Genomic DNA, 27,349 nt, shown 5'->3' on the forward strand with positions numbered 1-27,349 from the left:
TGGTCAAGTAGTCAGGAAAGCAAAAATGCAAATAGAAGAAAATATAGCCAACATGGTAAAACAGGGAGACAATACATTTTTTTTTTTAGATATATTAGTGATAGGAAGAAGTGTAAAAGTGACATTGTGAGACTCAAAAGTGAAGGGGAAGAATATATAGAAGCTGATAAAGATAAGGCTGAATTGCTTAACAAATATTTCTGTTCTGTGTTCACAGCTGAAGTGCCAGGAGCAGGACCACAGAAGACAAAAGCAAATAGGGCTGGAGGTATGATAGACCATGATTAATTTTCAGAGGGCTGTGTTTGTGAAGAGCTATCTAAAGTAAAGGTGGACAAAGCGATGGGACCAGATGGTATACATTTGATGGCACTGAAGGAAATTAGGAAAGTTCTGGCGGCTCCGCTGGCTGACATTTCAATGCTTCTCTAGTGTCGAGAGTGGTACCAGAGGACTAGAGAAGGGCGGATGTGATCCTTCTTCACAAAAATGGAAGTAAAGAAGATGTAGCAAACTACAGGCCAATAAGTCTGACTCCTGTTGAAAGTAAATTAATGGAAACTCTTTTAAAATGATGAATAGTAAAGTTTCTGAAATCCAGTAGATTAGAGGACCTGAGGCAACATGGATTCACTAGAGGCAAGTCTTGTCAGATAAATCTGATCAATTTCTATGACTGGGGTTGACCAGAAAACTGAATAGCAGGAGTGTGCTAGATGTGATATATTTAGATTTTAGCAAAACCTTTGTTCCACACAGGCATCTAATAAATAATCTGAGTGTCCTTAGGAAGGGCCCCAAAGAGATGGATTGGGTCAGGAACTGGTTGAGTGGAAGCCAAGAGAGGGTGGTGGTCAATGGAGATCATTCTGAGGAAAGGGATATTGCCAGTGGTGTGCCTCAAGGTTTGATTCTTGGGCCTGTTCTTTTTAACATTTTTGTAAGTGATATTGCTGAAGGGCTGTCTGGTAAAATTTGCTCTTTGCAAATGATACCAAAATCTGCAATAGAGTGGACACTCCTGATGGTGTGGATAACATGAAGAAGGACTTAGGGCTCCTTTTACTAAGCTGCAGTAGTGTTTTTAGCGCATGCTAACCCTTGCGCTACGCGGAAAAACTAATGCCAGCTCTATGGAGGCATTAGCGTCTAGCGCACAGCAATGTAGCATATACTAAGCGTGTGCTAAAACCGCTAGTGCAGCTTAGTAAAAGGAGCCCTTAGTGAAGCTTGCGGAATGGTCTGAAATTTGGCAGCTAAGATTTAATGCTAAGAAATGCATTTGACTGCAAAAACCTGAGGGAATGGCACAGTTTAGGTAGTGAAGAGCTTTTGTGCACGAAAGAGTTGAACTTGGGTGTGATAATATGTACTGATCTGAAAAGGCAGCGGAGAAAGCTAGAAGGATGCTTGGGTGCATAGGGAGAGGACAGCAAGCTGGAAAAAGAAGGTATTGAGACTTCTGTTTAAGATTCTGGTGAGACCTCATTTAGAATATTGTATACAGTTCTGGAGACCGCAACTTCAAAAAGATAAACAGGATGGAGTCAGTCCATAGGAAGCCTACTAAAATCGTTGGTGGTCCTCATTATAAGGCATATGGGGACAGACTCAAAGATCTCAACAGATATACTTTGGAGGAAAGGCGGAAGAGGGAGATATGATAAGAGAAGTTTAAATATGTACGTGGCATAAATATGCATGAGGCAAGTCTCTCATATAAAAGAAAGCTCCGAAATGAAAGGGCATAGAATGAGATTAAGAGGTGATAGGATCATGAGTAATCTAAGCAAATACATTTTTATAGAAAGAGTGGTAGATGCAAGGAATAGTCTCCTGGAAAATGTGGTGGATAATTCAAGAAAGCATGGGACAGGTATATGGGATCTCTTAGGGAGAAGAGAAGATAGTGGATACTGCTGATGGGCAGCCTGGATGGGCCATTCGGTCTTTATCTACCATCATATTTCTATTTTTATATCAAATGGTGGAATAAACTTTAAACTGTAACATTCAGTTCCTTTTAACACCACAAAGTATGTTGGACCGCGGGATTGCTTTAACTGCAGAGAGATCCAAATGGGAGAAGAGGCTAGAAACAGAGAGGGTGAGATGCAAACAGGAGTGAGAGATGCAGCAGAATGAGAATGAAGAGGGGATTATAAAAGCTTTGTGTTTCTGGATCTAGAAAGACCTTAGTAAGAGCTCAATGGACTAATGTGCTCTACCACATTAGCCTGTGGCAGCTAGCAAAATGTATAGATCCTATTTATTCAATGAGAGCTGTTATAGATGTTGTGCCTTGTTCAGTGCAACCTGCTCTCTATATATGGTGCTATATATGGGCTCAATCTCAAGATGCACACGCAACTTTAATTGACTAACAAGCCATTCAAGAGTAACAATTGGTTGCTAATAACTAATTACTGGCATTAACTGGCACCAATTAGGATTTACACGTGCATCGGGCTGTCTGCTATTCTATAACACTTGGTGCCCAAATTCTATAGCACGCAACTAAAAATGGGTGTGGCCACGGGGGGGGTATGAGCATGTCAGGAGCATTCCAAAATGTTGTGCATGTTATTATCATCCAAACCACCTCTACCAGGCATAGAAAAACACACACCCCATTCACTTACCCCCCAATCAAAGAAGTAAAACGGAAAAAACTATACAACAGACTCCTGGCCACTCAGGCAGCGAAGATAGACAATCAAGTCTCCAACCTATTGACAACAACCCCAGACTACAAGATGTCCAGAAAGGAAATAAAAACTATACTCTTCAAGAAATCCCTTAATAAAACTTAATACCATGATAAAACTTAACCCCCTTCTTACCATCCCCTCCCTAACCCCAGATCCTACTTTTCCCTCTCTTGGAAACCTTCTCTGATCTAACGTTGTAACCCTTCTTCCATAACTCTTTTTGTAATCCGCTTTGAACCGAAAGGTAATGGCGGAATAGAAATCTGTAATGTAATGTAATTACCGATTAATTTGGTCAGCATATCCAACTTGGGTGCTGGCATTCACACCAGATTTCAGCTCCCAAATTTAAGGTGTGGGAGTTGATACTATGTAAGTGTGATTCTTTAAAAGACGCTTGCCTTTTGTAGAATCAAGCTTAGCATCCATTTTTGAGCACCATATAGAATATGGCCCAAAGTCTTAGGAGCCCTTTTACAAAAGCTTAACATGTGCTAACAGAATTCATGCATGCAAATTGCTAAGAAGACCATCAGGCTTCTTAACATTTAACATGCACTAATTCTGTTAGTGTGCACTAAGCTTTAGTAAAAGGACCCTGTAGAGACTGATATACTTATAGATGATACTCTTTTTTTTAATAGCAAAATGGGACTTTGTGTATGTGACAGATTAAGGAGTTTTCCCTCCCCCATGCAAATATACCCCTGGGCAGTAGGGGATGCTAATCAGAAAGAGAATGGACTATATGTCCCAGAATACCTTGAACTTTGGGGCTCAGTGCTGAGTCACAGTGGTGCAGGGATCTCAAAGTCCCTCTTTGAGGGCCGCAATCCAGTCGGGTTTTCAGGATTTCCCCAATGAATATGCATTGAAAGCAGCACATGCATATTCATTGGGGAAATCCTGAAAACCTGACTGGATTGTGGCCCTCAAGGAAGGACTTTGAGACCCCTGCAGGGGTGGGACTCACAGGAGAGAGGTATTTCTACCCAGGCTGGGTTTCTTTCTAGAGAGGTCCCCGAGGGAGAAAGAAGAACTCTCAAGTTTTCTCTAGACATGGGCAGAGGCAGGCTTTGGGAAAAGAGCAGCTGGCTGAGGTAAGCCATAGCTATATTCTTTGGTTCGTGTGAGGCAAACAATACATTTTTTGTTTCTTTGAAAGGTGTTTGTGTGCTGATTGCTCCTAGCAAGTCAGGCTAGCCTGCCAAACTAGGCAAGTCCACCACAATGTATTAGCGCAAAATTTATCCAGGGACAGGGAATTGATAACTGTGCATGAATGTGGCTCACTTTGAGCTACCATTGAAAAGGTGAGAGCTTAATCTTAAACAGAATACACAAAAATACCAGTATTTCCAAACTGTGCAATGCACATAATGCTCCTTTTGCAGAAAAATGGCATAATGAAACAACTTTGTAGAAAACATTTGCACTTTGTGGATTACACATGAAAGTATTTTTAATGAGCCGACTCCACCCTCATCAGCCCTCCCTTTATCTTAAAGAATGGTAGTCAGTGGTAAATGAGCAGGAAATAATGCCCACTTGCTCCTGCTCAGGTCCGAGACTGCTACAAAATGGTAACTAAATTCTATTTTGGGAGGAGGCAGCATGTCAGGGGTGTTCCTAAACTAATCAGTTAGGCCTCCTTTTACAAAGGTGCATTAGGGCCTTAATGCGCGGAATACCGTGCGCTAAAATGCCACGCGCGCTAGCCGCTACCACCTCCTCTTGAGTAGGCAGTAGTTTTTCAGCTAGTGCGCACTATAGCGCGCGCTAATCCGGTGCATATGCTAAAAACGCTAGCGCACCTTTGTAAGAGGAGCCCTTAGTGTAGCTACATTACCACGCGTTAGGGCAGGATTATGATACGAGCCCTTACTGCCTTCAAAATGAGTGGTGGTAAATGGCATTAATAAGACCATTAATGAAAAAAAAAAAAATTAGAAAATTGCCTATTTCACACCTGCAGCAAAAGTAGTCTTCGTTTAAACTGCAAGAATAGAGAAATACCAAATATATCTGAATGTACTGTAGCTTACCTTGAGCTACCACTGAGACAAGTGTAAGCTAAAACCAAATAAATATATTTTAAAAAACACAAATACAATGAAATTCTCAAGGGCCCTTTTTAAATATTTTTTAAAATTTTCTGGCCTCTTTTACACTATCGGCCTCTTTTACAAAGCCGCGCTAGTGGCTGCCGCTCGGCAACAGCCCCGAAGCCCTTTAAATCTCTATGGGCTTCGGGGCCGTTAGCGCAGCTTTGTATAAGAGGCCGTATATTCAGATTATATTGCCTTATCTTATTTCTGTTGATCAGATTTATCAAGGATTTTTTTTTTTTTTTTTTTTTGCAGTAGTAGCATTACTATTTGTTTCTGCAGTGCTTAAATTTGTTTCTGTTGTTTATGTATACCGGTCTAATGGCAGGACCCCCGTCTTTCTTTTTTTAACCCATGCTTATTTTATTCAAAATTGTTTTGGGAAATGAGATGCTTTGCAGTCAGTAGCAATCTGCATGTATGTGTCTTTGAAAAGCAGTCACGTTCTCTGTCTAATCATATGCTCCTGATGGCAAATGGTAATACGTTCTATTCATAGCCCTCATATGACACATTCCATGTTAAGAAAAAAATCATTTACTGTACGAGCAAACATCGACAGGATGCCCTCTAAATTTAAATGTGTTTCAGTCAAAAGGAATCTTGTATGCTGCCTATGAGTCTTAAAAATAAACTTTTCAAGAAAGCGGGATGGGTTTCTCTCTCAAGCAGAAGTATACTGTAAGGAAACCAGAGTCTCGGATAAGTTTTAAAGATAAAGAGAGGTTCTAGAACAGTGATCTTCAATACAAGGCCCATGAGCCAATGGAGGCTTGAAGAGACCTTCTGGGCAGCCTGCATATCTGTCCAGGGTTCCATCCCCATCCCCCCCCCAATGGGATCTGGTACTCTAATACCTTCTCAATGCTTCTCCATAGAGGACTCTTCACCCCTCCCTCTCCTCCTCCTGCTTAATGTCCCATTCCTCCTTTTCTTCTATCCATTTACCTAACTCCAAATTGTACGTCACTTTGAACCTATTTAGGCAAAGAGTGACTCACAAATTGTAGATCAGATTAGATTGGTTGCTTCACACGTCTCCTTCCCAGCAGCCACTCTTTCACTCTGGGACGCCACCATGTGGCCTTTATCTGCCATCGTGTTTCTATCTCTTCTTTTTTTGCGAGTGTGTGTTGCTAGACAGATTATGGAGGTTATTTTAGAAGTCCTGTTTAAAGCTGGGATGTGCAAAAAAAGGTATATACAGATGTGGATGGCATACACATCTAAATCCCAATTTAGAAAGCTGGGATATACACATAAAAATATACAAACATGTGCTTATTGAGAGTGTAGTCTATGTGTGTTTTAACTGGGGCTAGAGTGTGGCAAAAAGATCCTGTTATTCACTCAAGCAAACGTAGTTCAACAGGATTCTTTTCCATCTGTGGCTGACTTAGCTGCCTACTTCTCAGAGAAGATAGTTAAGATTCAAACTCAAATTACTCCTGATTTACAACTAGTAGTGAATATAATATATTCAGTTTCAACATTAGATTCAGCTATTGCAGGCAATAGAACTTGGAATTGTTTTACTCTAGTCAGGGCAGGATTAACCAATAGGCCAAGTAGGCACGTGCCTAGGGCCCGAGATGGTCAGGGGGGCCCGATGAAGGAGGGCATCAACATTGTTTTTAAAACGGCAATGGGCTCCTCCAGCATCAACCAGCAACACGGGCCACCCCCCTGATCGGCAACACTGCCCCCCCCCCCCTCCCCATCAACGGAAAGTAAGACAAGCATGCAACGCGGGTAAGAAAGGCAACGGGAACTGTAATTGTGCAAGCGGTGCTGCTTGCCCAAAGCTTCCGCCTGGGCGCATGATGGGGTGGGGCTGGGAGAGGCAGGGGGCCCAGTGTACTTGTGTGCCGAATTAATCCTGCCCTGACTCTAGTTGAGAAGGATAGAGTCCATGTTTTGTTGAACAAATTTCCCTCCATGCTTGCTAGATTACTGTCCTTCATATCTCATGAAAAACCTCTCTGCTCATTTGCTAGACTGGATCACCAATTTTCTAAATAGTCTTTTGGATAAAGAACAATACTGACAAATCCCCGGGTCCGGACGGAATCCATCCCAGGGTTCTGAAGGAATTAAAGGAGGAGATAGCGGAACTACTGCAGCAAATTTGCAACCTATCCTTGAAAACAGGCATGATCCCGGAGGATTGGAAGATAGCCAATGTCACGCCCATCTTTAAAAAGGGATCAAGAGGTGACCCGGGAAACTACAGACCAGTGAGTTTGACCTCGGTTCCGGGGAAACTGACGGAAGCACTGATTAAAGAACACATCGATGAACATCTGGAAAGAAACGAACTTTTGAAAACAACCCAACATGGTTTCTGCAGGGGGAGATCGTGCCTAACGAACTTATTGCACTTCTTCGAAGGAATTAACAAACGGATGGACAGAGGAGACCCCATAGACATCATATACCTTGATTTCCAAAAAGCCTTTGACAAGGTGCCTCACGAACGTCTACTCCGGAAACTGAAGAACCATGGAGTGGACGGAGACGTACATAGATGGATCAGAAACTGGTTGGCGGGTAGGAAACAGAGGGTAGGGGTGAAGGGCCACTACTCGGACTGGATGGGGGTCACGAGTGGTGTTCCGCAGGGCTCAGTGCTAGGGCCGCTGCTATTTAATATATTCATAAATGATCTAGAAACAGGCACGAAGTGTGAGATAATAAAATTTGCGGACGATACAAAACTATTTAGTGGAGCTGGGACTAAAGAGGAATGCGAAGAATTGCAAAGGGACTTGAACAAATTGGGGGAATGGGCGGCGAGATGGCAGATGAAGTTCAACGTTGAGAAATGTAAAGTATTGCATGTTGGAAACAGAAACCCGAGGTACAACTATACGATGGGAGGGATATTATTGAATGAGAGCAACCAAGAAAGGGACTTGGGGGTAATGGTGGACATGACAATGAAGCCAACGGCACAGTGCGCAACAGCCGCTAAGAAAGCAAATAGAATGCTAGGCATAATCAAGAAGGGTATTACAACAAGGACAAAAGAAGTTATCCTGCCATTGTATCGGGCGATGGTGCGCCCGCATCTGGAATACTGCGTCCAATATTGGTCTCCGTACCTTAGGAAGGATATGGCGTTACTCGAGAGGGTTCAGAGGAGAGCGACACGCTTGATAAAAGGGATGGAAAACCTCTCATACGCTGAGAGATTGGAGAAACTGGGTCTCTTTTCCCTGGAGAAGAGGAGACTTAGAGGGGATATGATAGAGACTTATAAAATCATGAAGGGCATAGAGAGAGTAGAGAAGGACAGATTCTTCAAACTTTCGAAAAATAAAAGAACAAGAGGACACTTGGAAAAGTTGAAAGGGGACAGATTTAAAACGAATGCTAGGAAGTTCTTCTTTACCCAACGAGTGGTGGACACCTGGAATGCGCTTCCAGAGGGAGTAATAGGGCAGAGTACAGTACAGGGGTTTAAGAAAGGATTGGACAATTTCCTGCTGGAAAAGGGGATAGAGGGGTATAAATAGAGGATTACTGCACAGGTCCTGGACCTGTTGGGCCGCCGCGTGAGCGGACTGCTGGGCATGATGGACCTCAGGTCTGACCCAGCAGAGGCATTGCTTATGTTCTTATGTTATGTTCTTACCCCTCCAATCTGGGTGGCGTCATTTTAAGAAGTAAACCCTGGACCCTTAGGGCTCCTTTTACAAAGGTGCGCTAGCGTTTTTAGTGCATGCACCGGATTAGCGCACACTATAGCGCGTGCTAACCGAAAAATTACCACCTGCTTAAAAGGAGGCGGTAGCGGCTAGCGCGCGGCATTTTAGCGCACGTTAAAATCGCTAGCGCACCTTTGTAAAAGGAGCCCTTAGTCTTTCTTCTAATTTCAGACCAATGTCAGCATACCTCTTTTGCCTAAAATTACTGAAGCTTTAGTAGCTGACCAACTAACTTAATATCTGGATCATCATAATTGTCTTAGTCCTGGACAATTTGGATTTAAGGCACACCATTAGTGGCCTTAATTTCAGAGGCCAGAGATCTCTTATCCACAGGCTAACCCCTTATTCTGTTGATGTTTTTATCTCACCGCAGCATTTAAAATTGTAAATTATGATTCCCTTTTATTTAAACTGAGCACTATAGGAATTGGAGGAAATGTTCTCTCATGGTCCTCAGATTTTCTAATAGACATTATATAGTAAAAATCAGGGAAGCCATGTCAGTAAGCTGGATCCCCCGTTCAGGTTTCCTCAAGGTTCCCCTCTCTCCCTCATCTTATTTAATATGGATGGGATTTATTTTCAAAAAAGATAGACTTCCAAAAGAAAGCATAAACTGGCACTTGGACATCTCACTAGTTAAAACGTCTAAGTAGTCATTCTCAAAACAGACTTTCCAGATGTCTTTCTGCTTGTTTTATCTCCAGTGTGTCTAAGGGGCGTGTTTTGGGTGAGCTTAGGATTTGGATATTTTGCAGGGATAAGAACATAAGAAGTTGCCTCCGCTGGGTCCAGACCAGGGGTTCATCGCGCCCAGCAGTCCGCTCACACGGCGGCCCACCAGGTCCATGACCTGTAAGTGATGATAATCAAACCTTTAACAAAATTTGGAGCTAGACATGTTTTAAAAACAAATAACGGTCAAAAAGGTGCCCAATCTGACAAGATAACCACTGGAGAGATGAAAGCATGACTTCCTCCCCTTACTTCCCCAGTGGTTACCAAACCCCTCCCACCACCTATAGGCAGCGGAATGCTTTTTTGTTTGGAGGAACCACAATCTCCGCCCCTGACCCTGCCCAATCTCCACCACAGACCCCACTCCATAATAGTACTAATTGTACATTTTTTTTCCATTCATTTTCATATATACATACAATATAATCTTATTAGCAATAGATAATGGTTAACCACAAAATTATACTACCAAAGCAAACTGTACATATGCTTCTCAACATTCATTCCTACCAGAACACAGCAGGACCACAAACTAAAAATACTAATATATATAAACAAAATCCTAAGATTCAAAACTCTGCATGCAGTACAACCCCAGAGAAATATAAACAAATGCATTTCTTCCTTAACACTGCAAAATAAAGACAGCAGATGTAAATTCCCAAAATTGGCACAATTCAATCACTAAATCTATATATATAAAATCGGAGGTGTGTATGTGTGTATGTATGTGTGTGTGTATGTGCCGCGATCACGCAAAAACGGCTTGACCGATTTGAACAAAAATTGGTATGCAGATCCCTCACTACCTGTGGTGATATGTTCTGGGGGTCTCGCGGCCCACCTGCACACGTGGGCAGAGCTACAAACAGAAAATCGGATTTCACCCATTCATGTCAATGGAAAAAATGTAAAACTCTGCCATTCTCACAGTAATTCAAAAACGGCTTGACCGATTTGAACGAAACTTGGTATGCAGATCCCTCACTACCTGGGGTGATATGTTCTGGGTGTCTCCCGGCCCCCCTGCACATGTGGGCGGAGCTACAAACAGAAAATCAGATTTCACCCATTCATGTCAATGGAAAAAATGTAAAAAGCTGCCATTCTCACAGTAATTCACAAACGGCTTGACCGATTTGAACGAAACTTGGTATGCAGATCCCTCACTACCTGGGGTGATATGTTCTGGGTGTCTCCCGGCCCCCCTGCACATGTGGGCGGAGCTACAAACAGAAAATCAGATTTCACCCATTCATGTCAATGGAAAAAATATAAAAAGCTGCCATTCTCACTGTGACCAATTTGGACGAAACTTGGTATGCAGATCCCTCACTACCTGGGGTGATATGTTCTGGGGGTCTCACGGCCCACAACTCTATTTTGCTTGCTCAAGGGTGGGTTCACCCAAGAATTTATATGTTCTTGCTCCAGGAGGTGAAACTAAAATTGTTGTTTATAATCACGTTTTGCGTTAGTTGTATTGTATTCATTTTGTCAAATATTTCACTTTATAATTTGAATATTGTACTTTTTATTAAGCTGTACAAAAATACTTTCATTCACCACTATAAAGTATCTTTATTTGAATCCATTTACAGTGTTATTGCTATAATTAAATACCCGTGCAACGCCGGGGCATCAGCTAGTCTATATATATAAAATCGGAGGTATGTATGTGTGTATGTATGTGTGTGTGTATGTGCCGCGATCACGCAAAAACGGCTTGATCGATTTGAACGAAACTTGGTATGCAGATCCCTCACTACCTGGGATGATATGTTCTGGGGGTCTCGCGGCCCACCTGCACACGTGGGCGGAGCTACAAACATAAAATCGGATTTCACCCATTCATGTCAATGGAAAAAATGTAAAAAGCTGCCATTCTCACAGTAATTCAAAAACGGCTTGACCGATTTGAACAAAAATTGGTATGCAGATCCCTCACTACCTGGGATAATATGTTCTGGGGGTCTCGCGGCCCACCTGCACACGTGGGCGGAGCTACAAACATAAAATCAGATTTCACCCATTCATGTCAATGGAAAAAATGTAAAAAGCTGCCATTCTCACAGTAATTCACAAACGGCTTGACCGATTTGAACGAAACTTGGTATGCAGATCCCTCACTACCTGGGGTGATATGTTCTGTGGGTCTCGCGGCCCTCCTGCACACGTGGGCGGAGCTACAAACAGAAAATCAGATTTCACCCATTCATGTCAATGGAAAAAATGTAAAAAGCTGCCATTCTCACTGTGACCAATTTGGACGAAACTTGGTATGCAGATCCCTCACTACCTGGGGTGATATGTTCTGGGGGTCTCACGGCCCACAACTCTAGTTTGCTTGCTCAAGGGTGGATTCACCCAAGAATTTATATGTTCTTGCTCCAGGAGGTGAAACTAAAATTGTTGTTTATAATCACGTTTTGCGTTAGTTGTATTGTATTCATTTTGTCAAATATTTCACTTTATAATTTGAATATTGTACTTTTTATTAAGCTGTAAAAAAATACTTTCATTCACCACTATAAAGTATCTTTATTTGAATCCATTTACAGTGTTATTGCTATAATTAAATACCTGTGCAACGCCGGGGCATCAGCTAGTTGAAAATAAAATAATTTCCCCTACCTTTGTTGTGTGGTGATTTTAGTTTTCAAACTATCTTTCCCAGTATCTTGGTGCATTACCTTCTGTCTGTGCTCTTAACTGTGTATCCAGGCCACCTTATCCATTTACTGTTTTTCTCTCCTTCACTTTCTGCCATACATCCTTTTCAGTTAAGTGGTCTACTGTTAAATATCTTTTGTAGAGCTATAATATCTGTCACTCCAGCGGAAGCAAGATTCCTTGCTCCATGTAATGTGTTATGATTAAAATCTAAGCACCTTTCCAGCGATGTTGTACTGCTGTTGTGGTGCCTTGCTGAAGAGCTTATGAGCACATTTAGATATTTTAAAGCCTTTAAACGTTATCTGATTATATCAATTTGAGAAACTTACCCAGTATTGATAAGAGGGGGGTCTTTTGTTGTTTTGATAAATCCATCTTTAGCATTAACTTTTAACATTCAACTTTCTTCCATTTTTCTGCTTTCTTCTCAAAATCTACTTTTCCATGCCTTCCCTTCCCATCGATCCATGTGTACCATCTCCTCCCTATTTCTTCTCCCCTACTCCCATCTATCCATAAGAAGCATTTCTTCTTATCTCTTCCATTCCACACCCATTGCTGTGCACCATCTCCTCCCTCTGTCTCCCATTTCCCTCCATCCCTATGCACCATCTCATCCCTCTCCCATGGTCAGACATCTCTGTCTTCCCCTCCCCCCCTTCATATGGTCTGGCATCTTTCTCCTCTCCTTCCCATAGTCTGGAATCTCTCTCCTCTCCCATGGTCTGGCATCTTTCTCCCCTCCTTCTTCCCGAGGTCTAACATCTCTCTCCTCTCCTTTCTGCCATCTGGCATCTCGCTCTCCCCTCCTTCCCTTCCATTCTGTGGTCTGGCATCTCTCTCTCTCTCCTTCCCATTCCAGTGGTCTGACATCTCTCCCTTCTTTGGGTCATCTCTCCTCCATCCCAGTATAACATTTATCCCTCCCTCCTCTCCACCACTATCATGTCCAACAATACTTCCACTTTCTTCCTTTCACCATATACATTATCTCTCTTTCCCTCTCATGCCACAAACCTATGTCCAACAATTCTCCGATCCTTTTCCCTTCCCCACCGACAGCATTTCTTTCTCTCCCTTCTCACTACTCCACCTGTGCAGCATCTCACTTTTCCTCCTTTTCAAACCTTCCTAAACCTCACCCCGCCCGTGCATTTGTCCTTCTCAACCCCAGTATCAGTATCTGTGCAGTTTCTGTCTTCCCAACTCCCTACCCCTGAACCCAGCCTCTTCCTGTCAGGTTCTGCACCCAGCCCTTTCCCTCCCTCCTTTTCAGGCTCTACACCCATCCCCCTTCCCTCCCCTCTCTGTCAGGCTCTGCACCCAGCCTCCTTCCCTAACTCCCCCCTCCCCCGGTCAGGCTCTGCACCCAGCCCCCTTCCCTCCCACCTGTCAGGCACTGCAGCCAGCCCCCCTCCCCTCCCTGTCAAACTGTGCAGCCAGCCCCCTTCCCTCCCCCTGTCAGACTCTGCAGCCAGCCCCCTTCCCTCCCCCCTGTCAGACTCCGCACCCAGCCCCCCTCCCTCCCTATCTCTATCTTTTTCCTTCCCCCAGTTCCCCCCAAAAATCCTGGGCACCTCCTCCCCTGTCACTTGTCTGCTGTCCCTTCTGTCTCCCTGATTTGGTGGTTGCCAATAAAGAGAAATTGTGCACGGGGCCTGCATGCAGCCATCATAGGAGGTGGGACTGGCAGATCTGTCAGCAGTAAGCAGAGCTCTATGGCTCCATGCATAGTTTCTCTTTATTGACAGCAACCAAATTGAGGAGACAGCAGGTACGGCAGACAGGCAGCAGGGAGGAAAAGCAGTGGCCCCCTAGCGAACAAGTGAGAGGAAGGGAAGGTTCTCTGTTGAGCTGGGGAGGCTTAGCCTTTCCAAGCCTCTTACACAGGCAGGCTTGCATTTCTCCTACCTCACGACTATGGCAGCTGCGGGATGCGGTTTCTTCTGTTGCTCAGCTGTAACTAACAGGTGCACGATTTGGCGCTCCTGTTCGGCGCTGAGCGGCTTTTTGACTGGCTCCCACAAATTCTCGCAATTCACGAGAATTTGCAGAAGCCAGTCAAAAAGCTGCTTGGCACCGAGCAGGAGTGCCAAAGCATGCTCCTGCTTGTTGCAGCTGAGTGGCAGAAAAAAATTGCATCCTATGGCTGCCGCCACCCACCAGGTTAGCAGCGGGCAGGAGTGCGGAAAGCTCGCTTCTGCCCGCTGCACCTCTGGATCCCCTGTTCCGATGCCTATGCAACCACCCAAAGATGTGACACCCCCCCCAGTATATTCTAGCTTGTAATTTGAGGGAGTGCTGAAAATTTCTCAGGCCAACCAACCAACTTCCTAAATTTTGAGCATTATTTTGCCACTGTGGCAAATAAATAAAAGGTAAAATAACATCCATAATACAACAAACTCACTTTAAATGCCCTGAACACCAAAAGAAGTACTTTGAATATGGCCCGATATGTAACAGGCAGCCACTGACTACCACTAAAAATAGGGGAAGCACAATCAATTTTTGGGGTCTTGTAAATGAGTTTAACTATAAGGTGGGTGCTGAAAAGTTCTCAGCCCAACCAAGAAGAGAACGACTTGGATATGGTTCACCCAATGATCTGAAATAATGTCAAAAACATAGAATTTGGTTTCTGCAAATTGCCACTTAGGGCTCCTTTTACTAAAGTGCGCTAGCATTTTTAGCGCGCGCTGCATTGCTGTGCGCGCTAACCCTGCGCTATGCACCAAGAACTAACACCAGTTCACTGCTGGCGTTAGCGTCTAGTGTGCGCGCTAAAACCGCTAGCGCAGCTTAGTAAAAGGAGCCCTTAATGAAATAAGATAGCACTTTTTTTCAGCTACAGTGGCAAATTAATGCTCAGAATTTAGGGACTTGGTTGGGCTGAGAAATTTTAAGCATCTTTTAAGCAACTTTTTAAGCATCCTTCCTATCTGGATATGTAAACTACTCTTACAACAAGCCCACTGAATGGTACATAATAAATGGATGACAAGACAAAAGTGTGCCGGACAAAGCCACGCCGACATTTCAGCACAGATAATTGCACGCAAGACTCCAGTGCGCCGCTGTAAAAGTTAATTTTAAAGAGCTCCGATGGGGGGGGTCACTGTTTGCGCTGCCATTGGGGCTGTGTGGGAGGGGGGGTGCAATATCCCACATTATACAGAAAACTTAACTTTTTCCTAAAAAAATCGGGAAAAAGTTAAGTTTCCTCTATAATGGGGGGTTCCAACCCCCCAACCCCCCCCCCCAACAGAAGTGCGAACACTATAAAGTAAACTAAGGGGGTTCCCCCCTCACACACCCCATCGGAGCTCTTTAAAATTAACTTTCCGACGGCACGCTGGAGTCTTGCGCCCAATTGTCTGGGCTCAAATGTCGGCGCGGCTTTGTCTACGCGCGAATGACTGTGAACCAATAAATGGTATCTCTGTTCTGTTTCATTTGCAACAATACCTACTCAGTATACTATTTACCACCACCCCTTTACCCCTTATCATTCAACTGCACAAACCTGCAGGATTCAATTAAGAACCTGACTTTTATATAAGAACATAAGAATTGCATAGGCCGAAGGTCCATCAAGCCCATAATCCTGCGGCCAACCCAGATACCAAGTTCTTAGCTAGATCCCTAAGCTCTCTAATAAAATGATTGATTTAACAAGTTATACCTAATTTATTACTGTTTATCACAATTACTATAAAATTAATAAGAGCGACAGTGTCACCAGGACTAAGTAAATTATCAAAGCTGCTAATTCAATACATAAAGGAAAAGAAAAGAAAGGGATGTATTACTTCATTTGTAATTATTTACTTTTTTACCTTTATTATTGAGGCATTGGGATGTTCATTCCTTGTAATTACATTCATATTGTCGCATTAATGCCTATGTGATTTCATGTTTTGTTATTGAAACTTAATAAAATTTTTCATGAACTTAAAAAAAAGCTGCTAATTCATTTGACCTCAATACTGTAAGTGGTGATGTGTTTGCAGACATGAGACATTAAGGAGTGTTAAGTTGAAAACGCTGTAAGGCAACATTAATTGGAGTTTGCAGCATATGTCTGGTGCATTGCCATGCTGTTTTAAAGATATTACAGTACACAAACACCTGCTTTTAAGGTGGCTTTTCAATGCATGCTTAATATTGCTATAAAAATATTATTTGATGAAAAAGTCTTCAAGCAGAGCTAAATGGAAATAGAAAGGTCTAGCAACAGTTAACTTTTTTGTTCTGAAGTGGAATTAATTTTGTTATAAGTAGGCCCTCCCTTTCCATACTGTGAAGGTTTGTCATTTTGTATCTGGATATTTACGCTTTCAGCTGGTTCTCATGACTTTCCCTCATTACTAGTCTCACATCGAATTTGACCTTTACCACCTGAAAAGTTTTTTGAAACTATGATGGCCTATGAAATTACATTCTGAACGGCATTACTGTTCTGCATCCACAACAGGTCATGGACAGCTATCTCATCACCTTGCTTATAGGATATGGACAGAACATTAAACACACAGATGGGCATAATTTGAATGTGGTTAATTGCGAGCATCTGTCTTTTGTAAGATCATATAATTGAGTTTCTCCTAGCTAACAAGTAGACTTTCCATATCTGGTTGACAATTTATCAATCCACACGAAATTTGGGCAGTAGGGCTGCCCAAGTCCAGTCCTACTGCCAGGCCAGGTTTTCAGGATATCCACAATGAATATGCATGAGAGAGATTTGCCTATGCTGCCTTCTAGGTATGCAAATCTCTCTCATGCATGTTCATTGTGGATATCCTGAAAACCTGGCCTGCCAGTAGATCTCGAGGACCGGACTTGGGCAGCCCTGCCCTTTACAATAAATCCCGGGAGCATTTATTTTTTCCTCGCTTCCCCGTAAACACTAGTTAGCACTAGCCATCTAATTGAATGTTGCGACAAGCAGCTGAACTCAATTTTCACAAGGGTGCAGCTCTGAGGTATTATCTTTTAGAATGGGACTGCTAAGTCTTTACTTGAGCAGGGGCTTATCAAAAACATTTGCAGGACTTAGATTGTGTTTGTTTTAAGCGCATTAAACAGCTGGATCTGTCTTTAGTAACCGGAAATGTGGCTAGGCTCTTGTTCAAAAAATGAAGAGGGTTATTTTTTTTTTTTGTCTTGCAGGACCTACAATCTGCACATCTGCCTCTTGAATAAATAAATATCTTCCTTCACCAGGCTGCTCAGTTCAGAATCAAATCAAAGTGGGACGGTATATAACAGATACAGGATGCAAGCGGCTGGCCACATCAGTTCAGTAAGACAGCAGCCCTAGGAGTAGTATGAAGCAATTAAAATCATGGCTTTCTACTCTGCATCTGAAAGCGGAAAGCAGCTGAAAGATTCCCGGGTCTTGCCTTCTATGTTTTTATGTGTGAATAAACGTGTCATTGACAAACAAGGTTTGAACGGCACTAAAAGGTACGTTCACCACCCTGGAGAGCGCTTTTATTTTCAGATGACAACAAAGTTTCTAAATCTGAAGGCAAAATGTGACATTCTGGAGCAAGAACTGTACGATGAAAACAGAAAATAAAAAAAGCTAGGCTACGATAGGAGAATCCTTCCTGATACCTGGGGGGGGGGGGGATACTTGGTCCTATTACAGGTGTATGCCTAGCACTAAACAAGAGAAAAAGTTGCAAGATAGGGGTGTGACTGGAAATACTGTATAGAGATATTGCCTTTCTCTTCTTTTTTTTTTTTCAAAAGCTACACTCAGTTATAGCTGTTTCAAAAACAACAAACAGCTTTCTACGTGGCCTCAGTCTGGACACAACACAGAGGTACCCATAAGACTTTCCACCAGACACAGCCTGATAACTGCATCCCTCGCATCCCAGGTCAGAGCAGGTTCACCTCCCCTAAGACATCTCGCCAACTCCTTTCTTGTTTTATTTTACTTTCTGACAGATGTTTATCGTACCTGGTATTAAAGGTAGCTACTTCAAGAAACCTATCTGAAAAGAGAGCCAAGCTGCCGAAATGTATACGTCTCAAATAACTTCAGTTATATCTATTACTGTTAATGACTACAGCTGCTCTCCCCATTTCCTCCCTACATATCCCACTGTGACACTTCTGTGCAGGATCTAATTACTTATACCTTTATTGTTATCCTTCCATCAGCCTATACATTTGAGGAATTGGATGTCAATGTTGCAGATGGCGGAGCAGGGACAGTCACAGTCCTGGCTTCCACTGCTTCCTGCAAAACATTTACTGCATAAACTTCTCATCAAAGTTGTTGGCTGCTTTTTTTTTTTCCTATTAAATAATTCTCCTTATCTGATTTATTTTTTTTTTTGGGGGGGAGGGGATCAGTGCAACCAACAAGTATCTCGCAATCATTAACTATACCCTGGTACTAAACAGAAGATGCAACTTTGAAAAGCCTTACAAAGTTTCACATTCGAATACGGATTTGTGGAGCGAGAGAAAGAGAGAGATGCATATTTTCCAAGCCTGGAACAAAAATTATCCTGAGTCACTTGTAGTCCAGTTCGGTCGATCAGGCGATGAGCTGCTGCCTATATTTTAAAAACTTACCTTCTGGATTGTAATTATTTATGAGCTGCAGCTGCTGGGCGAACTTCCAGTCCAATTCCAAATTGCCATCTTCCGAGAGAGAGAGAGAGGAGGGGTAGGGGGGAAAGTTAACTTCCCTGCTGCTGATCCCAATTACACGGCCATTGTACGGCTTATAGACGAGTCAGTGATGTTTTGAAACTGCAGAGAGATTGAGCGAGAGAGAGAGAGAGAGCTGTGATCAGAGCCCATGGCGACACGAATAGGATGTGCTAAAAATAGCATCTGAATAGAGGGAGAGGCTGGCAAGAGCCAACAAGCCAGGCTTAGTTTCACGACGAGAGCATCGGGGAGGCGAAAGACAGAGGAGGGGGGGGGGGGAACCACCGGTCCCTAAGCCCTGCAGAGCCACTCCAGAGGCAAATCAGCGCGTTCTTAAACCCCCGCCTCCCCCCTCCCCCCCTTAAGCCCTCGGGATTCCCTAACCTTCTGCAGATATTCCAGGATGACAGCTTCAGTTTCGCCATTGAAGGGGGTGCGGGCGACGGCCAGCCTTGCTTGCAACGCGGGAAGACTCCGGCTTTCAGGGTGATCCATTCGCCTGCGTTTAGGCTGAATCTCTCGTAATGCCTCCCCCTCCCCCCAGGGGGTGCTGGAGAGCTCTCGACACCGCGCTGCCTCCTGCTCTGCCCCTTCGTCCTCCATCCTTGTAGCTGCATCCCGGCTGCACTCAGAAGCTAAAATACAGCGAAAGGCAACTTGATACAAGTTGGGGAGCGGGTTTTTTTTTTTTTTAAATCTCCGGGAAGAGCCCTGCTTTTGTGGATCAGAAATTGTTATTGGTGCACAGCAGTTCAATTGCAATATGTCATCTACTGGTGCGAGAAATACCAATGGCCTCCATGCAAACTTTGGCCATTATAAATAAAACCGTTGTCCCCTAAGGAAAAAAAAAAAAAAAAATCATAAAATGTTGCGAAAATCAGAATTGGTCGACATCCAGGCTGAATGTTAATTAAAAAAGGCAGCTGCAATTTGACTAGAGCAATGCTTAACTTATTCTGCCGTCGGTATAATTAAGAGACGACAGCAACCATAAAACTAACGCTATAAATATTATTCTCCACCTGCAGTGCTGTAATTGTGTTTTTATATTCGATTCATTTAATTGCTTTAAGTACCATTTTTCTTCCTAAAGACAGCATAATCTAGCCTGTTGATATTCAAAAATGCAGGGTGCCAAGGCTGATCTTGGAATATTTTTTTATAATAATTATTATTATTATTTCCATAATGATTCGATGATAAATTTGGCTTTCTGGCACCTAAAATGACCAAATGTACGCCTGGTAAAGGGGTGTCATTTGGAGCAGAGGTAAGGATGGCGGAAAGGTTATATGTCAGGCAGTGATATTCAGCTGCTGCCTTTTATATACCAGGGAGTGCTGAAAGGTTCTCGGCCCAACCAAGAAGAGGATGGCGTGGTTCAATCAATGATCGGGAACAATGTCAAAACAGAGAATTTTGCTTCTGCAAATTGGCACTTATCCAAATAACTCTCTTTTCAGCTACAGTGGCAAAACCATGCTCAGAATTTAGGAAGTGGGTTGGGCTTTCGGCACTCCTTGGTACACATAAACAGCGGATGGGTTAAAGCAGTGGTCTCAAACTCACGGCCCACCAGGTACTATTTTGAGGCCCTCGGTATGTTGATCATAATCACAAAAGTAAAATAAAACCGTTTCTTGATCAAATGTCTCTTTAGCTATAAATGACAATATTATTATTAAGACTTGGCCAAAAGGAAAGATTTATAAACTATAAAGAGTTTTACCTCATGCAAAATTGTCATTTCTTTAATAAGACATTAACTATTTTTTTTCTGAGGCCCTCCAAGTACCCACAAATCCCAAAATGTGGCCCTGCAAAGGGTTTGAGTTTGAACCTCTGGGTTAAATAACTTATAAAGGCCAATTTTCAAAAGAAGTTAAATGTTTACCAGTGACCAGTAGACAGAAAATTCCAGCTGCCAATATTGAAAAACACTATTGGATTAATATTTAAACAACACAGTCAGCTTTTTTTTTTTTTTTTTTTTTACTAACTTTGGCAATGGTGTTTAAATATATTTAGGCACATTTTTTAAACTCTGCTATTGGTGTTCCTTTTCAATGCCAGCCACAGCACTGAAAGGTATTCCTGAACATTAAGCACCAGCCGATATCCAGATATTGGCTGAATATTCGGTTATAGAGGTGGCCAGTGACATTCAGTGGCACTACCTGGATAACGTGGGACAGCTTTTTTTTTTTTTTTTTCCCCTCTTCTGAGTTACACAGGTAAACTCCCTGCTCTGCACAGGCTCTGCCCCAGACCAACCCGGTACTATTTGAACAGCACCGGAGCGATCTGTATAGATTTTACAGATAATGCCACTGACAATCTGGATATGACCCTGGTCAGCGACACTTATCCAGGAACAGCATCTGCTACCTAAATAAGTGCTGTGAAATTTCTAATTGGCGACAATTAGTGGCAATAGTTGTTTGCTACTGGCCAATTATTGGCACCAATTGGCTTGTTAAATAGTTAAGTTGTGTGCCAAATTTGCACGCACAACTTTAGTCGCTGTATATAGAAGCCGGGGGGATACTATAGAAATTGCCCCTTATGGGCTAGATTCTGTAAATGGCATTCAAAGACAGGCATCAAAATGATGCATGCTAAGTTAGTAAAGGCTGCTCTGTGTGGAATGATCTTTAGAGAATATTAGCTTACTGGGAAATTCTATAAGAAGCGCCTAAAGTTAGACACCTAACTCAATTAGTAAATTGACTTCAATAATGAGCTATAACAAGCTCATAATTGGGAAAAAAAATTTTAATCGGGAGATAGGCACCTATTTTCTTAGGCGCGATTCTACAAAAGATAGAAGGGGAGGAGTCTAACTAAGATGGCGATCTGAGGGAGCTTGCCAGAATGCCACCGTCCCTTTTGCCTCATTACCTGATGGTGAAGCGTAAATCGAAGACCCGGGTGTTCCCTTTAGAGCCCGGGTTGGAAGTCCAGATGTCGGGGCCGATGGACGTGTTTGTCGAGCATCAACCTAGACCAGTTCCGGGTGAGAAGTTCTCAGCTGGAGCACAGAGTTTGTCGGAGGATTCTCGGACCTCCCTCGCAATCAGCTTATCACCAAAAGAGCGGGAGACGCCAGCGCCGGCATCATTACATTCGTGGTCTTTTAGCACAGCAAGTGAAGAGAGTGAGGCAGCGCTATCCGAGAGCTGCGAGGAGAATGAAGATCTCGCGATTCAGAGGGTATTAGCTAAATCTACACTACAACCGCTGCAGCATGAGATCTTGGAGCCGACTCTGGGGACACAGAAATCACTGGAATCCCCTGGTTCTTCAGGTACTGTGAAAGGGAAAAAATTTTCCTGAGTTTGTACTAGCTCCTTTAAAAAAACCACCAGTAATTGATTTAAATTCGATATGGGAAGCAATATCGGAATTGCAATCTTCACTGGGAAATCAGATTCAGAACTTAACAACTCAATATTCAGAAGCTAAACTAAACCTTAAGTTTGTATACCGCATCATCTCCATAAAGATAGAGCTCGGCATGGTTTACAGGTAATTCAATAAATGAGGGAAGGACATAATAAGAAATTAGAGGTTATGAAGAGGATAGCTAGCTTTACATTTTAAATAGATAGCTTTACATTTTGGAGAAAAGCCAGGTTTTCAGATGCTTTTGGAATAATTGGAATGAGCCTAGGTTCCGCAGCAGGGCAGGGAGGTTATTCCAAAGCTCAGTGAATTTGAAGAAAGGGGATTTCCCTAATTTACCTGCATACATGACGCCTTTTAACGAGGGGAAAGATAGTTTGAGTATGTGGGCGGATCTGGTAGTGTCAGGTCTCGAAGAATTCCAGGATAGTGGGATTAGGAAAGGAAGAATGCTATGTAGGATCTTGAAAATTAGGCAGGTACATTTAAAGTGAATCCTAGAAATCACTGGAAGCCTGTGAAGTTTTGACAGAAGCGGGGAAACATGATCAAATTTGCTTTTTGCGAAGATCAACCTAGCTGCAGTATTCTGGATCTGCTGAAGTCTTTGAAGACTTTTCTTGATTAGACTTAGATAGATGGAGTTACAATAGTCCAGTCTGGAAAGAATGATTGATTGTACAAGGACAGCAAAATGTTGTTGGCGGAAGCAGGATCTCACCTTCCTCAACATATGAAGACTAAAAAAACATTTTTTTACCAGAGAGTTGAGATGATCATTAAAGGAAAGTGTAGAGTCAATAATGATGCCCAAAACTTTGCTTGAGAATTCGATCTGCAATGTGGGACCAGAAGGTAGTGGAATGAGCGTGGGCAACTGATCTAATTATGGGCCAAGCCAGAGTAGTTTTGTTTTAGAATCATCTAAAATCCAACAAAGAGTTGGAAAAATGGAAAAGGCAGTAATAGAACTTGAGAAAGAGATTGAAGTATTGGGAGCACAAAACCAGCTCCTTATAAAAGAAAATGGAAACATTAACTTTAAGATTTAAATATTTGAGAATATAACAAGGCAATAGAACTTGAGGTTGAGATGTACGGTGTCAGCATCTATGAGACAATCTTGGTTTTTCTTATTACATAGAGCTTTCTGGGCCCTGTTCGATTACATAAATTAGATAGTTCCAAGTCTAATAGATGCTGGCACTGTCATCTCAAAGCTGGGACGTTGGATCATTTATTATACTATTGTCCTTTGATACTGCAGTTTTGGAGGTCTATTTGGGATCAAGTAAATAATTTATTAGAAAACCCAGTAGCTTTATCGTATGATACTATTTTATTTGGTATACTTATGAGAGCTAAAAGTCAATTATCTGCAAGAAATAATAAGCTACTTTTTGTAATGACAGGGGTTGCCATGCAACTCATTTTAAGAAACTGGAAAAACTGGGATAGGTTGAGCTACACATTCTGGTGGGAATCTCTAAGCTATACCTTTAGAATGGAGCGTTGCATGGCCATACAACAGAAACATTACAAGAGTTTTATGGATGTTTGGGAGCCATTGGCTAAATTTTGTAAAGTGGAATAAATGAGTTTTATTTTATAGACATGTAAACATATACATCAGGAGGGGGGAGAATGAGGGGAGGAAATGGAATGAGAACTTGATTTAGGGATTTCATGAATAGTTTTATTAAGATTTTATTTTACTTGTATATCAGGTGGCAGGGTGGGGATAATATAATTTTACGTTAAAGTCTGTAAGTTCCATTGTGCTTGTTTTTAATTTTCCATATTTGTGAATCATTTGTTGCACAGTTGTAGTTGAAAAACTTAGTAAAGAATTTTTTTTTTTTTTTAAAAAAGAACTTGAGGTTAATTAACTTTCCCAAATTAATTACAGAATCAGCATTGGAAATGTTTAAAAGATATTTATTAGAGGTATTGAAAGTGCCACAAACATCTATTCCACCCATTTCCAAAGCCTATTACTTGCCTTCTGGAAAGAAAAAGACTGCTGAAGATCCTACATTTGATATTTTGGACTTGACAAATATTCTTGAAAAGTCAGATTCTGAACAGGTGTCTCTAGATATACTTTGTGTACAATTGGCTTTAGATTCAGAGAGGGGCTGGTTATTGAAGTTGTTTTATAAATATAAAGATAAACTGTTCCTGAATCAAAAGATAAGAATGCACCCAGACGTAGCTAGAATAACCCAAAAGAAAAGAAAGCAATTTCTAATTCTTTGACCTCGGGTCTTAAAATTGGGTGCTACTTTTGCACTCAGATTTTCTTGTGAATTTTACAGGAGTTAAGTATACCTTTTTTGAGTCTTCTCAGTTGTCTAGATTTATTTCAGGTAAAGAAGTGATTACTGTTAGTTCCCCAGGAACAAGAGGTACGCTCGTAATTAGTAACCTAGGTTACTAATTTGACTCAGACGCTTATCTGTTTAGATTATTAAATTGGTGTAAAGTTAAGAGATCTGATTTTTTCTTATGCTCTCTCCACCACAAATAGTGGACTGAAAAAAAAAAACCAGAACAAAAAGTGAAATTACTGTTTATTAATGTATTATTATGGTTATTCTTTTTCTGTTGTTTAATTTGTATGATGTTGTGATCATGGAAACTGAAACTTAAAAAAAAAAAGATAGGTGCCTACCGCATGGCGCTTAGCAGTGCCTAACACCAAAGTAGGCATGTTTAGGGTTGGAGAAAGACTTAGGCGCCATCAGGCACGATTGTATAAAGGACTTAGGGGCCTATAATGTAGGCCTTTAAAACCCTGGCTAAATACAATTCTGTAATGGGCGCTTAAGTGTGACTGACAATAGGCGCCTATCTTGTTAAGATGCCAATTACAGAATCTGGCCCTTAGTAATTTGGGGCACTAGCATTTATGACTGCCAAGGGCTGGTGAAAATACTAGTGCCCAGCTGATGGCAGTTAGGCACACAAATGCAAGTACTCTATAACATTGCTTCTGATTTTTAGGACTGCCCCTGAACCTCTCATGTTCCTCGCATGGTCACACCCCCTTTGGAGTTGAATACCTATGAAATTTAGGAGCACATATTATAGAATATAATATACAGTATGGCAGATTCACATGTAACTCCTAATTCCTGCCAGTTAAGTGTTTTTTAACACTCATTATTGATTGTTAATACCTAATTAGCTAGTTTGCATTCAGATCTGTGATCTACAATCAAATTTGTGCACCCAGCTTGGGTGATCTATAGAGAATCTGGTGTGTATAGACATTCAGGCCCAGATTCTGCAAAGTGCGTCTAATGGCGCCTAAGTGGCGCCTGCCATTTAGGCGTCTGATTTAAGTGGTTAATGAGCAATTTAAGAATCTTAACAAGCGTTAATTGGGACTTAGACAGAGCTAAGCGCTAGCTAGGCGTCCTTAGAATGTTGACACAAGTTTTAGAACGCTTCTCCATATTTGTAGGCGTTCTCAAGAAAAGTCGCATCTAAGTATGTAGACATGGGCGTAACATGACTGTAACCTAGGCGCGTTTAGGGTAGGCTTGAGATAAATGCTAGTAGGGTGGCAGACCACGTCTAAACATCGCAGAAATTGTAGTCGAATGAAAAGTTGGTCTAAGTAGGATTTCAGCTTGGGCTGAATGCAACTTTCTATGGGCGAAACTTACGCATACTTTGGGCTTCCAAAATGATATTTTCTAAATAGAGGTCAGAAATATGTTTTTTCCTCTTTTCCCCTCCTAATAGATTTAATAAGCCACCATATCAATAGGGCACATCACTACAAACATATTGCATGCAAAATATAGTACTTTTCTGCCCAAACAGCAATATGATTTATTAATTACAGCACATGAAAAACACACACCTTTGGATTTCCTGCTTAAAAAGAACCCTTTTTTCTCACCAACCAGTGCTGCAATCAGCTCTTTCTTGAAAGCAAAGAAAGAACATTACTTCATTTCTCAAAGTTTAAAAATAGAAAAACCAGATATAGACCTTAACATGCATTTTCCTTCATTGCAAATGGAGGTGTGCAGCTGCACAATGCTGACCTCATTGTGAGATCATCAAGGTGCATCTGCAAGGTAGAGTGCCTCAATTAAAAGATGTTCTGGGTGTTGAACTCACAACCTCTGTAAGATCAGCACAGGGTTTTAACACATTGAGCTACATCAGCTTCATCTCACAGCCCTGTCATATCATAGCTTATTGACCTGCCTATGTACCATCTTCTTAGGAATGATTTCACAGTCACCACAAAGAAAACACTTAGCTCACCAAATTAATGCACCTTCTCTATCCTCTCCAGCTCACTGGTTCAAATCCCACCATCACCTTCACTAATTTTAACAGCTTCTGATTAGCTCTCATAAGAGAATCTAGATGGAGGACTTTGCCATTTTTCATCAGCACATTTCCCTATGCAGGCAAACTTACTTTCACCTTCACATGGCTAAGACATCCTAAGCTGCCATGGTAGGAAACTTCTCTACTGACAGAAAGAAGCCATTTGTGGCTCACCAAGTTAAAGCACCTTGTCCATCTTCTCAAGCTCACCAGTTCAAATCCCACTCTGACTTTCACTCATTTTAACAACTTCCTATTAGCTCTCATAGGAGTATACATGGTGGACTTTGCTGTTTTTCATCAGCATTGTAGTTTACAGGCAAACTTATTTTGATCTTCCCATGACTAGGATATCCTAAGCTCTCATGGTAAGAAACACCTAACTCAAATGAAGTGTCTGTGGCTCAACAGTTAATGGCACCTCTCCCATCCTCTGAAAGTCAAATCCAAATGATGTTTGGATATTCCAAAACATGTTCAATTTTTGGGTGACAATCTGCGATCTAGGTGCATCTTGATCTCACAATGAGGTCAACATTGTGCATCAGATACATTTATTTGCTCCCAACTACAAGCCATTGTGGTAGGAATGTATTTCTTTTTATGCAACATGCACACAGGGCAACAGGTATAAGAGTTTACTAAAACTTCAGAGGGCTTGGACAGGTGTTGAAGGAAGGTACATGTTTTGAGATGTATCCTAGAAACATTATTATTGGTAAATTCAGCTTGGCTTTAGAATTGGGGGTATGGTTTCATGCCTAAGGAGTGTGTGTTGGTGTGGGGGAGAGGGTTTAGCATGAGAGAACAGGCTGCTTTAGACATCTGAGAATTGTTGCAGATCATTTTAAAGCTCAACCCAAATATGCGTAAGCAAAGGAGTTTGAAGATTTTCTGGTAGAAAAATGAATATTACATTTTCTAATCGTAATATTTTGGAAGATATAAGCAGTGCTTT

The 27,349-nt window shown here is 42.0% G+C and overlaps 1 protein-coding gene across 10 annotated transcripts in view; it reads right to left on the bottom strand.

The window, feature by feature from the left end:
• The window catches only part of HDAC9 (histone deacetylase 9), a 1,077,926-nt gene extending 1,058,795 nt beyond the window's left edge, over positions 1-19,131 (bottom strand). For all 10 annotated transcript variants that reach the window (XR_004538111.1, XM_033930934.1, XM_033930932.1 and 7 more), the window contains exons 1-2: positions 19,012-19,131; positions 18,547-18,726 (exon numbers count right to left, since the gene is read on the bottom strand). The gene's annotated coding sequence lies outside the window, so the exon portion shown is untranslated. The remainder of the gene's footprint in view (positions 1-18,546; positions 18,727-19,011) is intronic.
• Positions 19,132-27,349: the final 8,218 nt, after the last annotated feature.

Source organism: Geotrypetes seraphini, chromosome 2 (assembly GCF_902459505.1).
Source record: "Geotrypetes seraphini chromosome 2, aGeoSer1.1, whole genome shotgun sequence".
NCBI classification, from domain to species: Eukaryota; Metazoa; Chordata; class Amphibia; order Gymnophiona; family Dermophiidae; genus Geotrypetes; species Geotrypetes seraphini.